Below are 15410 nucleotides of genomic sequence, written 5' to 3' on the forward strand. Positions count from 1 at the left end.
GTTGGATAATCTTTAAGATGCCTTCAGCTCTAACGTAATTCTAAAGGATCATTCATGGAAATTGTTCCAACAAATAAATTATTTTTCCTTGCTTCTTCCCTTGTCATTAATTGTTCCCAAAGTTTTATTTCTCCATTCCTAAATTCCCTCCTCTGTCTTTTGTTGACTTTTTTTCTCCTTCCACTTGGTTCCCTAATCCTAAAGACACTAAAAATGCAATACACATCAATGGAACTATGGAAAATAGCAAAAAAAAAAAATTTAAAATACAAAGTTTAAAATACAAATTACTATAAGTAAATATTATAAACATAAATTAAAATACAAAAAATTCCTATTCTCTTCCTCTTTCCTGTATTCAATGTGTGATCCATTTTAGACTATAATCTCCTTGAGGCCTAGAGTTATATCTATTCTTTTTCTATAATCATAACACCTAATTTCTGTGTCACCTAAATAGCACCATGCTCCCATATACACTTAATTGTTATTTTTACTTTGTGTGTATCTGCTTATGTCCTGTATCCTTTAATCTCTCATCACTATTATTAGGTATCATTTAATAAATATGTATGAATACATGGTGCTGCAAAAGACAAATACAAATCAAATTTAGAAGGCGTGTTCATGCATCTTAAAAACTCTAACAGCCAATTATTATTTGAAAAACCGTGATGAACAAACTAAAGGCAGGATATATAAGACCATCGTTAACTAAAAATGTTATAAACCAAGATAGCTTTGTGGTGGATTTGGGTTTGAGGGGTGGGAAGAGGTGAGAAAAGAGCTTTGACAAGGAGAAGAATTTTTTTAAGTCACCATTTTATATCTCAGTAAGAATAATCTTAAGGCATCCTTGAACAAAGAGGGCTTGCTGAAGAGTGTGGTGCTATGGTCTAAGCAATGGAAAAATCACATGACAAAGCATGACTAGAATAGAGCTTAACCAAAATTAGAATATGGAGGTTAATAATACGCAAAAAAAGCAGAAGAAGTTCTAACAGGGGGGTAAGATAAGAGATTCTAGTTCAGAAATCTGCAGCCTTTCAGAAGGGATCAAGTTACAAACTTCTGTTCTTGGTGCGTTAGGGCAGGAAATCTGCCTGTGGCCCTAAATAGGCAAGGAGCTGTGAACAGTCTCGCCTTCTGGAAAAAAAAAAATCATCTCTACTAGTTAAGAGATTCTTTTAAGATCTACTGTTTTAAAAATGCAAATGTCCCTATAAGTAACATACATCTTAATGTGAATAATTGCCATAAAAATAAAAAAAAATACAAGAAATGCTAGAATCTAAAGGTCACTGGATAGACATCAGAAAACAGTGTTATTAACATGGGCCACTGTAAACTCCAAAGAATTTCATCCTTGTCACATCAATCTTTACTGGAAGAACATGTAGCAATTATCTAACTATAGTAAAAATTTTCTTCCTCAGCACTTAGGTGAAATTCACTATTCTGAGGTAATGGGAATTTAGAGTGAAGAGGAAGAAAAGGTCAATTTATAAATATGGAATTCTGATGGGAAAGTAAGTGAAGGCAATGGATTCTTGGGAAGGAAAAGGAGGAGATGGAGAAATGGGCTCAGGAGATGAGGAAAGTTGTGAATATGGAGTTTCCTAGGCAACTCCTAAATATCAAAATGACCTAGTTATGTTCATTTCAGGAGTCTCAGGGCTGATTAGAATCAAGTTCAGTTTATTCAAAATACTAGCAGAGGATCACAGACACCAAGCTGGAGTTTAGCAGAGAGAAGACATTCTGGTCATAAGAGAATCAAAGCAGTAAACCAAACTTCCAGCTCAAGGAGGTGCAGAGAAGTTTGATTTAGGAACATTGGGAATGTCTAAGGAATATGAAGATCATCTAAAAAGGAAATTTGGCTTGAGAATTGGTTTATTTTCACTTTGGGATGCAGGCTGTACCAAAAGAGTAGCACACAGAATTTCACTTAAGAATCCCGTATTTGGAGGATAACTGTCTCTAAAAGTTGTCTTATGAGGGATGGAGAACTACAGGACCTCGATCTTATTCAATGATGCCATGAAGTTCTAGAATCCCCATATCTTTCCCATGGCTGTAGAAACAGAAGAATGGGAAAATCTGGATATGTGTGGATACTAGATTTTGAGAAAGAACTAATGTAAATCAGTAACAATATGCTTGAACACAAGATATACTGGACTGTCTGATGAACAAACAGTAGTTTTCAGTGTTGGAGTTGTACAGTGAATGTAATCAAGCCTCCATGGTAGAGAAAGGTAAGGAAAAGGAGTCCATCATTTGTCCTGTGGGATTCTACCATTTTAATGCATGTCACAAGAGATTTCTGGGCCACAAGACTTTTTGCTTCAGCTAAAACATAATAAATTTTATTTCATTTCCTATTTTAACTCTGTGTGAATCTTTGTTTCAAATGATTCTTTGCAAATACCATCTTGTTGGAATCTGTTTTAATTCAATCTTCTATCCCTTTCTGTTTTATGGGTGAGTTAATCCCATTTACATTCACAGTGATGATCATGAATCATATATTTCCTTCCATTTTTATTCTCTTATACTTCTTATCTTCACTTACCATTTCCTTTTTACATAGAAGTGTGCTGAGCACCAGTGCTCTAGATCTGGTACAATATGCTTCCACTGTCTCTCTTATCTTTTGCTCACTCAAAGTCCAATAACAGGCTTCTGTCCTTCATTTCTCACTTATAAAACTCTCTTTGGAATCTATCCTAAATAGTTAGTTTATTTTGCTTAGAACTATGCTCTCTCTTTACCTACCCTCCCCCTTATATGCCCTCTCTTTTTCCTTCTTTTTCCCTATTAAATAAAATGTATTTCTGCACGCAGCTATTTGTGTATTCTTCCCTCCCTTCACCAATTCAGATAAAAATAAGGTTCTAGTGTTGCCTACTCCCCTTACCCCTTTCTTTTTGCTTTTATAGTCTTCTCTGTGTGCACCATGATGATGTATACAACTCGATCTGGTGCCTTTTTATTTTAGGTCTTTGCAGAGTAGTTGGGGAGAGCTCAGCTGTAATTATTCCTGATACTTTGCCATCTTGGTGGTCAGCAGTCAAGTCTATCCCACTACTTTTTGGTAGCTCACCAAAAGACTGCTTGATAACATGAACTACTTGGAAGTGTTACTGTATCTGGATAAGTTTGTCAGTTTGGACAGAGGAAAACAAAGCTGTTGGTCTGAAGCTGTCAGTGGACAAGTCCCAATTCAGCAGAACCTTGGTTGAGTACATGGATCACAGAGTATCTCTTGTTTTAAAAAAAATTCAAATTATTTTAAATATTTTTTTAGATTTTTAGTTCCAAATTCTCTCTCTCCCTCCTGCCCTTCCCCCACCCATTGAGAAGGCAAACAATATTATATCAATTATACATCACAGAATATCTCAATAAAGAATATAAATCCTGAGAAGAGATTAACACTCCTCATCTGACTTCATCTGAAGAATTATTTGAGATGACATTCACAAATTTACTACTATTAGAGGTGGCTGAGTAATTATACAATCATTAAACCTCTCGGTGATTGCATCTGTGAACATTTGGTTGTCAAGGACCAAAATTAGAAAGGCAAAAAGGGGCAAAATGGAATAAACCCTTTCACATCATTTTGAAATCATTGAAATGAAAATTGTGAGCAAGCATTTAAAGACTTGTTTTTCTGCCTCAAAATGTGCCATTGATAGCTTTTGAAGAGCAAAGAAAGTAATTTTCAATCAGCGTTGAATAAAAGTATAGATGGCATGCTTATCAGTCTTGCAGGTTATATGAAACTGGTAGAGATAGCTAATATATTAGATGACATTATCCAGATTACCAAAACTAATGATAAACTAGAATATTGGGCTGATTTAAGAAAATAAAATTTAGTAAGGATAGATGTAATGTATTTCATTTGTATTCAAAAAATCAACTCCCAACGAACAGAGGAGAGGAAAAGGAAAAGTGTGGCTAAAAAACAGTTAACTTGAAAAAAATGTTTTAGTGACCTACAAGTTCAATGAGTCAACAGTGTAATATGGCAGCCAAAAAGCTAAAGTAAAGTACATGAGGAGAAGCAGAATATTTTGGACTGAGGAAGTGATACTTTCACTGCGTTCTTTGTTGCTCACACCACATCTGGAATATTGTGTCTAGTTCAAGGCACTTGATATGTCATCTAGAGTGTCTAGAAGAAGGCACCTGGACTAGTTAAGTGCCTTAAGATAAAGACATATGAGTATCATTTGAAAGAGCTTGGGATGTTTAGCCTAGAGAATTTAAACTCAATTCAATCAACATTTATGAAGTACACACTGTATGTCCATCCAGCATTGTGCTAAAACCTGGGAATAAAAATAAGAAAAGGAAAGAATGGAGGTGGAGCTAAGATGGCAGAGTAGAGGAAGTAACTACAGTCAAGCTCTCCCAACATTCCCCTCCAAACAACTTTAAAATAATGCCTCAAATAGAATTCTGGAGTGGCAGATTCAGCAAAACATCAGAGTGAGATGTTTCCCCAGCCCAAGGTAATTTAGGAGGTTGGAAGGAGAAGTCTATGACACTAAGGAAAGAGCTAGCTTGGAGCACACATGGGGTAATACTAGTAGTGGACTCTAGAGGCAGCTACAGCAGCAGCAGCAGCAAATGCTTCAGAAAACAGCTTTTGAAGAGACAGTAAGAGGTAAAGGGATATGGTAACTGGTCAGAAAGATTACAGAGGGCCCCAATACTAGCACTGGGCACTGTTGGCAACTCCATTGCTCATACCCACTTTCAGGTCACAGTTCCAGGGTGGAAAGGAGCAGAACCTGTGAGAAACCATATTGCTTTTGGTCCCAAGGGAGCAAGGACCCTCAGAAGCAGTAGTACTTGGGATTGCAAAGGATTCAGGACCCTTCCTGGGTAAAAACCAGAATGCAGACCAGGAACACAGAAACCACAGCTATCTTCTGATCATACCACCTTGGAAGCACCCAAAACCAGCAAACCCCTAGAACTAGCTCTAAAAAATAGCAATGTAAAAAAAGCTTGAAGCTTGGTATAGTGTCCACCCTAATACCACCCCAGGCACAAAGCCCAACTTCAAAGTCAAGAAACAACCTGGAAAAAGTGAACAACAAGAAAAGAATCTGACCACAAAGATCTGCCATAGAAACAGGGAACATCAAAACACAAAATCAGAAGAAGACCATGATATAAAAAAAAAAAACTGCAAGCAAAACCTCAAAGAAAAATATGAAACGGACACAAGCCCAACAAGGATTCCTGAAAGAGCTAAGTTATCTACAAAATCAAATAAGACTGGGAGAGGAAAAATTGGGGAAAGAAATGAGATCAATGCAAGAAAATATGAAAAGACAATTCCTTGGTAAAAGAGGTGCAAAAAATAATGAAGAAAATAAAACCTTAAGGAACACAATTGGTCAAATGGAAAAAGAACTGAAGAAAATAATTCCTGAAAAATTTGCATTGGGCAAGTGGAAGCTGATTATGAGGCATCAAGAAATAATAAAACAAAATCAAGCGAATGAACAAAAAAGCCCAGAAGAAAATATGAATTATCTTATAAAAAACTTATCTGGAAAATAGATCAAGGAGAAAATATTTAAGAATTACTGGACTACCTGTATGCAATGATCAAAGGATGAGCCTAGGCATCATACTTCAAGAATTATAAGAAAACTGCCTTGATGTTCTAGAAACAAAGGATAAAATAGAAATAGAAAGAAGCCACTTATCTCCTCCTGAAAGAAATCCCCAAATGAAAACTCCTGGAAATGTTAGAGCCAGAATGTTCCCTATCAGAGAGAAAATATTTCAAACAGCAAAAAACAAAGTATTCAAAGATCATGAAGTGACATTTAGGATCACACATGATTTAGGAGATACAACATTAAAGTGGCAGAGAGGTTGGAATATTATATTAACAAAGGACTTTCAAATGTAAGACTCAAGAGGCATTAAAAGGTAAGCATAAAAGAAATCATAAAGGACTCAATAAGGTTAAAATGTTTATATTCCTACATGGGAAAATGATACTTGTAACTCACAAGAACTTTATTCTTAGGACACTTAGAAGGACTCTACATAGATAGAGGACACAGGAGTGGTCCAATTATGTTGAGATGATATAAAAAAATGGATGGGTAAACAAAAGCAATGCACTGTGAAAAGGGGGAAGGCAGAGGAAGAATGAGGAAAATTACATAAAAGAAGCATGCACTTTTATAGTTGAAGGGGTAACATTTCTGGAAAATAAGATGAAAGCAAAATAGGAGAATTAGGTCACCATAACCACCAAAAACTGTAATATTTTGCTAGAGATTGCCAAAAATAAACTTTTTGTGCACAATTCTTTATAACAAAACATTAATTTTGATGATATGCATTTTTCTAACACAGTATCCATGAAATAATTCATGAAACTCACTAAGTGAAATAAAATTAACATGCAAAACATTTTTCTTGCTAATATTTCCCTAGAATTCTGTGATCTTTTGTGCTAACATCTTAATTAAAAATATTTCACTCATTTTTTATAGCACATGAAATCTACAGTACCATAAATACTGTACATCAAATAAAATTCTTAAAACCAAAATATTTTTTAATCTGAATCTTATCTTTCACTGTATCAGGGTATTGTACTATATACTATACTGCTATAAACTTTTCTACCTTGACTGCTTTCTGAAAACCAAGATAAAAGTTTCTGGCACTTTAATTGCTTCAGGTGGAAAACACCTAGACTGGTGAGGTCCTTAAGCTCAAAGGACTTGCACCATGCTTTGGGGGTATAATTGCAACACAAAACTTGAGTTTTAAAAGTAAATAATGAAAATATGCAACAAATGCACAAGGACCTCTATATAGGGGTACGATAAACAAGACCAGTGAAATGCCTAATAGGATACCAGCCACTCCACAAAATTGCACATGTTGCATCTCTCATTTTTTTCTCCACTGCTCATAGCTGCAAATGTGTGTGGTTGCCAATGTGAAGGTGAAAATGAGGTTACTAAGAAAATCATGTAAATGTTTGAAATAATGAAAGTTAAACATGTGAATGTTGAGGATTGACTACATACATACTCAGTTAAGTATAGACATGTATCTTATCCAGCAGAGAAATAGGAAGAGAAGGGGATAAGAGAAAGTATGTCGGGTATGTGATAAAAGGTAGAATGGATTAAAAGAGGAATGGATATGATGGATAAAGGAATGAATTAGGTAGGTGGAAGCAAAGCAGACTTTTGAGGAGAGACAGGGTAATGAAAGAGGTAGGAGAAAACAGGATGGAGGGAAATGCTTAGCTAGTAATCATATGCGAATGTGAATGGATCAACTCATCCATAAATCAGAAACAGAGAGCAGAACAGAACGTATTAGACATGAGAATCCAACAATATGTTATTTACGGGAAACACACTTTAAATAAATATAAACAGAGCTAAGACATGGGGTTGGAGCAGAATCTAAAATGCTTTAGCTAAAGTAAAAAAAGAGATAAACAAGAAAACTACATCTTGCTAAAAGGTATCAAAGACAATGAAGTAATATCAATACTAAACATGTATGCACCAAATGACATAACATCCGTATTCTTAAAGGAAAAGTTAAATTAGTTACAGGAAAAACAGTAAAACTAAATTAGTGGGGAACCTCAACTTTCCCTTCTCAGAGCTAGATAAATCTAATCATAAAATAAATAAGAAATTAAGGAGATAAATAGAATTTTAGAAAAAGTTAGATATAATAGACCTCTAGACAAAATTGAATGGTAATAGAAAGGAATATACCTTTTTTTCATCTGTGTCTGTCATCTTCACAAAAATTAACCATGGATTAGCACATAAAAAGTTCACAAACAAATGTAAAAAAGTGGAAATATTAAATGCACTCTTTTCAGATCATAATGCAATAAAAATTACATTGAACAAAGGCCTGTGGAAGTATAGATTAAAAATTATTTTGAAACTAAATAATCTAATCCTAAAGAAAGGGGAAGACAACCTCCATTCTTAATGAATTTATAATGGAACTGGAGAAATGTTACACATAAAAGGAAACTGAAAAGAATGGGGAGATGAAAGGAAGAAGGAACCCAACACAGGAGCATCGTAGAGTCCAATTCAAGAAGTACAGCTGGTGGGAAAAAGACAGCAGGTATAGGAGAGCTGCCTTCAAGTTTTGAAGGGTTGCTATGTGACATAGGTTTATTTTGTTCAATTCCGAAAGGCAAAATTAGGAACACTGACTGGAAGATGACAAAGAAGAAACATTTAGGTCTGACATAAAGAAAAATTTCCCAATAATTTAAACTATCCAAGAGTGGAATAAACTGCTTTGGGAAGTTGGGAGTTCCCACTAACTAGAGTAGAGGTCTTCATGCAAAATTCAAATATGGAGTAAGACAATAGCCCACATAGAGAAGTCATAATTCAAATGGAAAAGATATTGCTTGTTTTTGCCTCCTTAAGGGTCAAGGGACTTTTCCCCAAGTAGAGGTTGGGGGTTGTTGGAGTTGGAGAGGAAGGTATGAATCAAAAGGTTGTACTTTTACTGCCTGCTATTCCAGGTTGCAGGCATCAAGGTAATTGAGGCCATTTTTAAAGTCTGAACCATTAGAAATTGAAGGCAGTGGAACTCAGCATGAGATAACCCAGATTTGTAACTGTTGGCCAGTAGTTTTAAGGATATTGAGGATGCAGAATAAACAACTCATTTCATAAAGACCAGATCTATCTGACTAGTGACCAGGTTGACATATGATGCTTTAAGGTAACAGAAGAAGAAATTATATATGTCTTGAGATGGTGCACAGTAGTAGAGTATTAGGCATAGTATACTTTGTAACCTTAACATGTTTTTTCTAACCTATACCATTCATTTGGGGAAGCTCTGGTACTTGGAATCCTATAAGATTTGTGCCTGGATGTAGGGAATTCAGGCTGTCATGGGCTTGGCCAAAGAAGAAAGGACTAGGTATGATGGTGGTCACATAACCTTATTGCTGGTTGTAGAGAGCTTGCTAGACAAAGAAAAAAACCTGCAATAACCTTCTACTCTGGGCACCCATGCTTTGCTGAGCATGAGATGCCCATTTTGTAGCCCATACTAAATGAGTTTGGATTCTAGAGACGTTTTAGGAGGGGAACCTAGAAGATGGAGAAAGCAGGCTGGAGTATGATTTAAAAGTAAATCAGTGCATCCAAGAAGCTCTATCAGATCTTAATGCTGGGCAGTTAAACCTAAGTTTTACTCCTGACCACAAGTGTCTCCACTTCTTTTGAAGCTTATCATTTCCCCATTGCTCCATAAGCCTCCAGGAGATGATACCCATTTTGTATCTCGTGTAGGAGAGGGACTGAAAATAATTCTCTTGTCCGTTTATTTTCCTGAATGGGTTATCTTACTTCTATTTTAATTAACTTAATTATTTTCAGATCCAGAAGTGCCTATGAAGAGATAGAGTATACTAGAATGGGATTTTGAGCCACATATTCATAATTATGGTTATCTAAAACAGATAAGTGGCATGGTAGATTAGTGCTGGGCCTGGAGGAAGGAATTTTCATCTTCTTGAGTTCAAATCTGACCTCAGACACTCACTAGTTGTGTGACCCTGGACAAGTCACTTAGCCCTGCTTGCCTCCAACCACTCCAGTATCTTTGACAAGAATACTGCACATGGGATTACAGAGTCAGACACCACTGAAAAAACAGCTGAATAACAGCAACAAAAACAAAAATAAGACCAGCATGCTGAACCTAAGGTAGCTAGGGGTTCCAGAGCTACATGTGGCCTCGGTTGCATTAGTATGGTGTATTGTTGATCATGATGCAAATATCAATTTCACCCTTACTTATTCACAGATACAAGAAATATTGGCTATAACATACTGGACAATGTGTTTAGTTTTTAGTAAAAATGAATTGATGGCTTTATGTAAGCTTTGCTGCTAAACTAAAGGATTGAAAAAAAATTTTTTCCAATATAAAATTGAGTAGGTCTCCTAAAAAAAATTATTTCCCTAACCATTTTTTTTTAAAGCTGAGTCAAATAAAAGTTCAAAATTAATGGAGCCCAGATTGATAAGGGTTTTATTGAATTGTTTACTAAAGTCAGAAAAGTTAAGTACTAGTTTCCTATCTGCTGTCCAAAACAGTAATTATATCTTAAATTTCCATGTATACTTTTTTTCTTTTAGGGCATTAGGAGTAGAGGAGGGGGCAGCATCAATCAATATAGAGACACATATGTATTAGTCAGGAGTAATCAAAAAATGTGTGTATAAACACACAAAAACAATCCTGCACTCACATTTTGTTGCAGAGTTTATTGTATAGATAAGCTGATTTTAGAAAAATTTAGTATATGAATCCTGCTATTGTTATGACTATAACACTATGATGTTTAATTGGGCCAGTGTAAGAACATTCACCTTACAGTGGCACATGAGGAATATCACTGTTGTACCATTGTGAATTTTCAATGCCCTGTGATAGTTTTGTATCTTTTTAGTACATAAGTGATATCTTTGCTATATTGTCTCCCTAACAATTAGTTGCAGGCTAGTATACTAATTACTACAGCAAATCCTCAAATAAGAGGTAACAAACTGAAAGGGAAGATTCTTGTTGGATTTACATGAATAGAGACTAATTTCCTCTATAACTTCTTTAAATATTGTTATGAATAGAAATACATATACATTTCAATCAACAAATGTATATATCATAGCATATTTAAATAAAATCAAAACCTTCTCTACAAGTTTATTAACTCTTATTCAAGTTAATGATATGGAAATAAGAAACAGATAAGCCCTAGAATTCCAAAGGCATTTATTAGGGGCTTTTAAAAGTTGTGGCAACTCAATAAAGATACTACCTATGTCCTGAGAAACCAGTCATTTCTCATAACACATTGAAAATCCATTGCAATACAAGAAAACCATTCATCTAATATTGTAAACTTTTCATTGGCCAGATTAAGTATTGCAATGTTATTGGCACAGTAACAACAGCAGGTTATGTATACCACAAAACCCTATATTCAATTGTGTGGTCAATTCAGGAAGATTCTAAATTTGCATGTGAATTGCTAAATGACTGCAAGGCATCAGACATAATAGCCTCCAGAAAACCAAAAATGATTTTCTTTCAAAGGAGTAGTGGATGTTGCCTAGTGGGCATTAGAAGAATGAAATGCTTTTTTTTTTTGAAAGGGAACTACTGAAAAAAGGATGTCATAAATGTTAAATATGGGTGAAAAAGATGGGCTACTCATGTAGCAAGAATAAGGTATAATCAATGTTCCATTTTGATGATAAGAGAAAATGAGGAAGGTATCCCAATAGGTTGAGTGAATCTCCTGTGTCAGACTTAGGAGGGCACACAGACATAAGCTATACAAAACAGTCAGACATGGAAGGGTTGGGTTCTACATTGTTAGAGTAAATAGCTACAGCAATGAGATCATAGATTCATGTCAATATTTTGAGTGTTTGATCATTAATGAGTAATTTGTTGTACTATATTTGTACTAGGATAACTAACGGATCTCTATCACTCATTTTAAGTACCTCACCTAGAAGAGAAAAAAACAATTTGAAAAATTTTGTCTCCTATGTTCAGTGTTCAAAAAATGAAACACAAGTTTAACAAGTAAACTTTTTTTTACAAATTAGACATACAATAATTTTAAATATTTGGTTATTTCATATTTTATTTTAAAATATTTAAAATACATTAATATTTCTTTCTAAAAGAGTAAATAAAACCAGTTCTTGTTACTAGGGGCTAGTCAGGGAGTTGGGGCTTGCTGAATGAGGACAATTCTCCACTATGAGACAAGTAGATTGTGTTTGAAATTAGAGGACTAGGATTCAGTTCCAAGCTCTGTTACTTACTGTGTATGTGTCCTTGGACAAGTCACTCTTGAGGCTTAGTTTCCTCATCTTGAAAAGAGATGACCTTGTAAGATCCCATCCAACTTGAAGCCTATGATCTACAGTGGTAAAATCATCATATCTTGTGGTGATCTATGTGATAAAATCTTCAAACACTGAGATTTTAATCAGTGGACACAAGGTAATTATGTATTTTCTAAACCACAAAAGTATAAAAACTTGTTTGAGAAATCTAATTTGAAGTGTTTAATTTATTATATATCTTGTCTTCTCTCTTTCTGTCTCTCTAAGATGGGTTAGTATAGACTGTTGTTACATATATAAAAAATGAGTTTTGAATAGGATTATAAGTCTTAGAATTTTTGAAGATTTTCATTTTATCCTCAATTTCTACAAGCTTAATTACAAATGTCTATAAGTATTATATAAGGTCCTTGTGTCAGAGACTTATGAAAAGAAGGGTACAGGTGTACTTTGGATTTTTTACTTCTATCACATAATTACCTAAAATATCTGAGAAAATCACTTAACTAGATCACTAACTGGACTGACAAATACCATTAACATATGTTTTGTAATATCAAAGAAGGCAAATTTTATGAAAAAAACCCAACAAAGTAGAACTCCTAAAAACAAATGAAATCCCAAACACAAAATTTCCAAAGACATAGGTGGATCCCAGACACTTGTAGGAATGCAAGACAAAGACCATTAGCACCACGATGCCTTCTCTAGTCTTTCTAAGACTAAGTAAATGGTTTTGTATTTGTTAGTGAGGCATTATGGAGGTTGAAAATAACGCACACCAAATGAGCTAGAAGGCTGGCATAGTGAAACTAAGTTGCTAAAGTGGAAGCAAAGGAGTTCAAAAGACAGATTTGATTTAAGAGGAATTTCTCTAATTTGGACAAGTGTGACTACTGTCCAAAGACTGAAGTCTCGGCTACACTGGCCCAAAGAAGTGCTCCCCTTCTGGGGCAGCACAGTGATTGTAATCATGTAGGAGACCAGGAGATGGCAGCAGAAGCTCAGTGAACAACAAGTAGGTTTACCCAGGGAGAGATCAGAGAAAGTGGTTCCATAGAAGAGGTCATTAGAGTAGCTAATGGTCTTAAGAACTATTTGGGAAGTAAATATGCAGTCAGTGGAGAGTGAGTTGGTTGCCTCTTCGAACTGTGGGGAGGGGAATCTGTGATTGAGAGTGAATTTGTGTATGTCTATTTTAAATATCTTCGATTTTATGTTTTCTTCAGTCTTGCCTGGTAAAAGATAAGCAATTGGTGTGAGCTCACTAAATGGGATTTGGAATAGTGGATCACTTGAACCTGTGCAAAGTTTCCAGGGACTTATACTGGGGGCCGGGCATATTACATTTATAGTTTTAAATATGCAGCTTCTTCTCTCTGTTTATCTTTCTCCCCTTTCTCTGTCCTCAGCGGCTCCAGGGACATGGTCCATGTGCCCTGGTTACTTCCTCATCTCTTGTTGCTTCCAGCAGAGGGCCCTAAATATGTCAGTTTCTCAGCTACACAATTTTTTTTTAAGACAGCGGCAAAAAAAAGCTATGCGTTAGGAGTACTATTTGCCCCCAAGGTGAAAATTCTGGAGACTTCTTGTTTGGAAGGAGAAAAGTTGTCCTTGTTACATCTTAGAAGGAGTGATAAAGTCGTAGATAAAACACTTGTCTTATTCTAGAAAAGAGATTCTTGTCCAGATATGGCTTGAACTATGTGGTTTTTTAGTATTCCTTTCAGCTCTGGGTTTCCATGATTTTCTGATATTGTGAGGCTAGATCTGTTCCCGGTGAATCTGAGGGACTGTAATGAATAACAGAAAGCAGAAATAATCAACTCTTATTTTGCTTATGCTTTCTCTATCAAGGACAGGATCATTTAAAAGATCATTTGAAGGAGGGCGATCAGGACAAAAATGGTTAATAAGGAGTTGGCACATGAAATAAATGAAAAGATGCTAAGAGAGAATAGCCTAGTGGTCAGTGGCATCAGTTCACTGAGCCTGGAGAATATTTCTTGGTACTAAAAGAACTTGGCATATATGATTGTTGAGATACTATGAAGAGAAGCAGAAGAGGAAAAATATCCTGATTTCCAAAATAAGGGTGGAATTTTCAGGCTAAGTGAACTTGTACTATAAAAACAGTAAAATGTATTAATAAGAAGATAGTTTGTTTGCAAACATTTGAAAAATGAAGTGAGGATAATTAAGAGCTAGAATAATTTCATCCAAAAGTAATGTAAAATTAATTTTAATCTCATTTCTTTCTTTGACAAGTTTATTCGATTAAGTTAGGAAAAACCTATAAACATAGCATATGTTTATATGTTTCAGACATAGCATACCTGCTATGCAATAGATGTAACATAACTGAATTCTGGCAAAGTATTTGGCAAAATCTCATGCTATCCTTGCAGACAGCATGGGGAAAATGTGCTAGATTAGTGGTATTTAACTCATATAGAAATGGGTAACATTTTTCCAAATATTCAGCCATTTCACTTAGATTGTCAGATTTATTTGGCATATAATTGGACAAAATAGCTCCTAATAACTACTTCAATTTCTTCTTTATTGGTGGTGGATTCATCCTTTTCATTTTTGATGTGGGTAATTTGGTTTTCTTTTTTAAAATCAAATTAACCAAAAGTTTGTCTATTTTATTGTTTTCCCCTCACAAAATCAGCTCCTAGTGTTATTCATTCATTCAGTGGTTTTCTTCTTTTAAACCTTATTGATTTCTCCTTTAATTTTTAGGATTTCTAGTTTGATGTTTAATTGGGGCTTATTTTGGGGATTTGTTTCCTATTTTTTTTATTTGTATGCTTAATTCATTGATCTTATCTTTTTCTGTTTTGTGGATGTAAGTATTTAGAGATATAAAATTTCCCATAAGTACTGCTTTGACTGCATCCCATAAATTTTGGTATGTGTTTCATTATTGTAATTCTCTTTGATGAAATTATTGATTGTTTCTCTGATTTATTGTTTGACCCATGCATCCTTTAGGATTAGATTATTTAGTTTCCAATTAATTTTTAATCTATCTTTCCATGGCCCTTTAGATACAATAAATATATTTAAAAAAATAAAAATTTTATTAAATTTTTTAAAATTAAATTTAATATAATTAAATTAAAATAAAATGAAAAATAACAATTATTGTATCATGATCTGAAAAGGATGCACTTAATATTTCTGCCTTTCTGCATTTGATTGTGAGGTTTTTATGCCTTAATACATGATCAGTTTTTGTGTAGGTGCCATGTACCATAGAGAAAAAAGGTATATTGCTTTCTATCACATTCAATTTTCTCTAGGGGTCTATCATATTTAATGTTTCTAAAATTCTATTTACTTCCTTAACTTCTTTCTTGTGTATTTTATGGTTAGATTTATCTAGTTCTAGGAGGGTTGAGGTCCCAACTAGTATAGTTTTGCTATTTCTTCCTGTAACTCCCTTAACTTCTCCTAAGA

At 34.7% G+C, this 15410-nt stretch overlaps 1 long non-coding RNA gene across 1 annotated transcript in view; it reads right to left on the reverse strand.

The window, feature by feature from the left end:
- Positions 1–15410, reverse strand: part of LOC140500739 (uncharacterized) — a 48623-nt gene that overhangs the window by 19951 nt on the left and 13262 nt on the right. The window lies entirely within an intron of this gene.

The sequence above is a fragment of the Notamacropus eugenii genome, chromosome 4 (assembly GCF_028372415.1).
Source record: "Notamacropus eugenii isolate mMacEug1 chromosome 4, mMacEug1.pri_v2, whole genome shotgun sequence".
NCBI lineage: Eukaryota > Metazoa > Chordata > Mammalia > Diprotodontia > Macropodidae > Notamacropus > Notamacropus eugenii.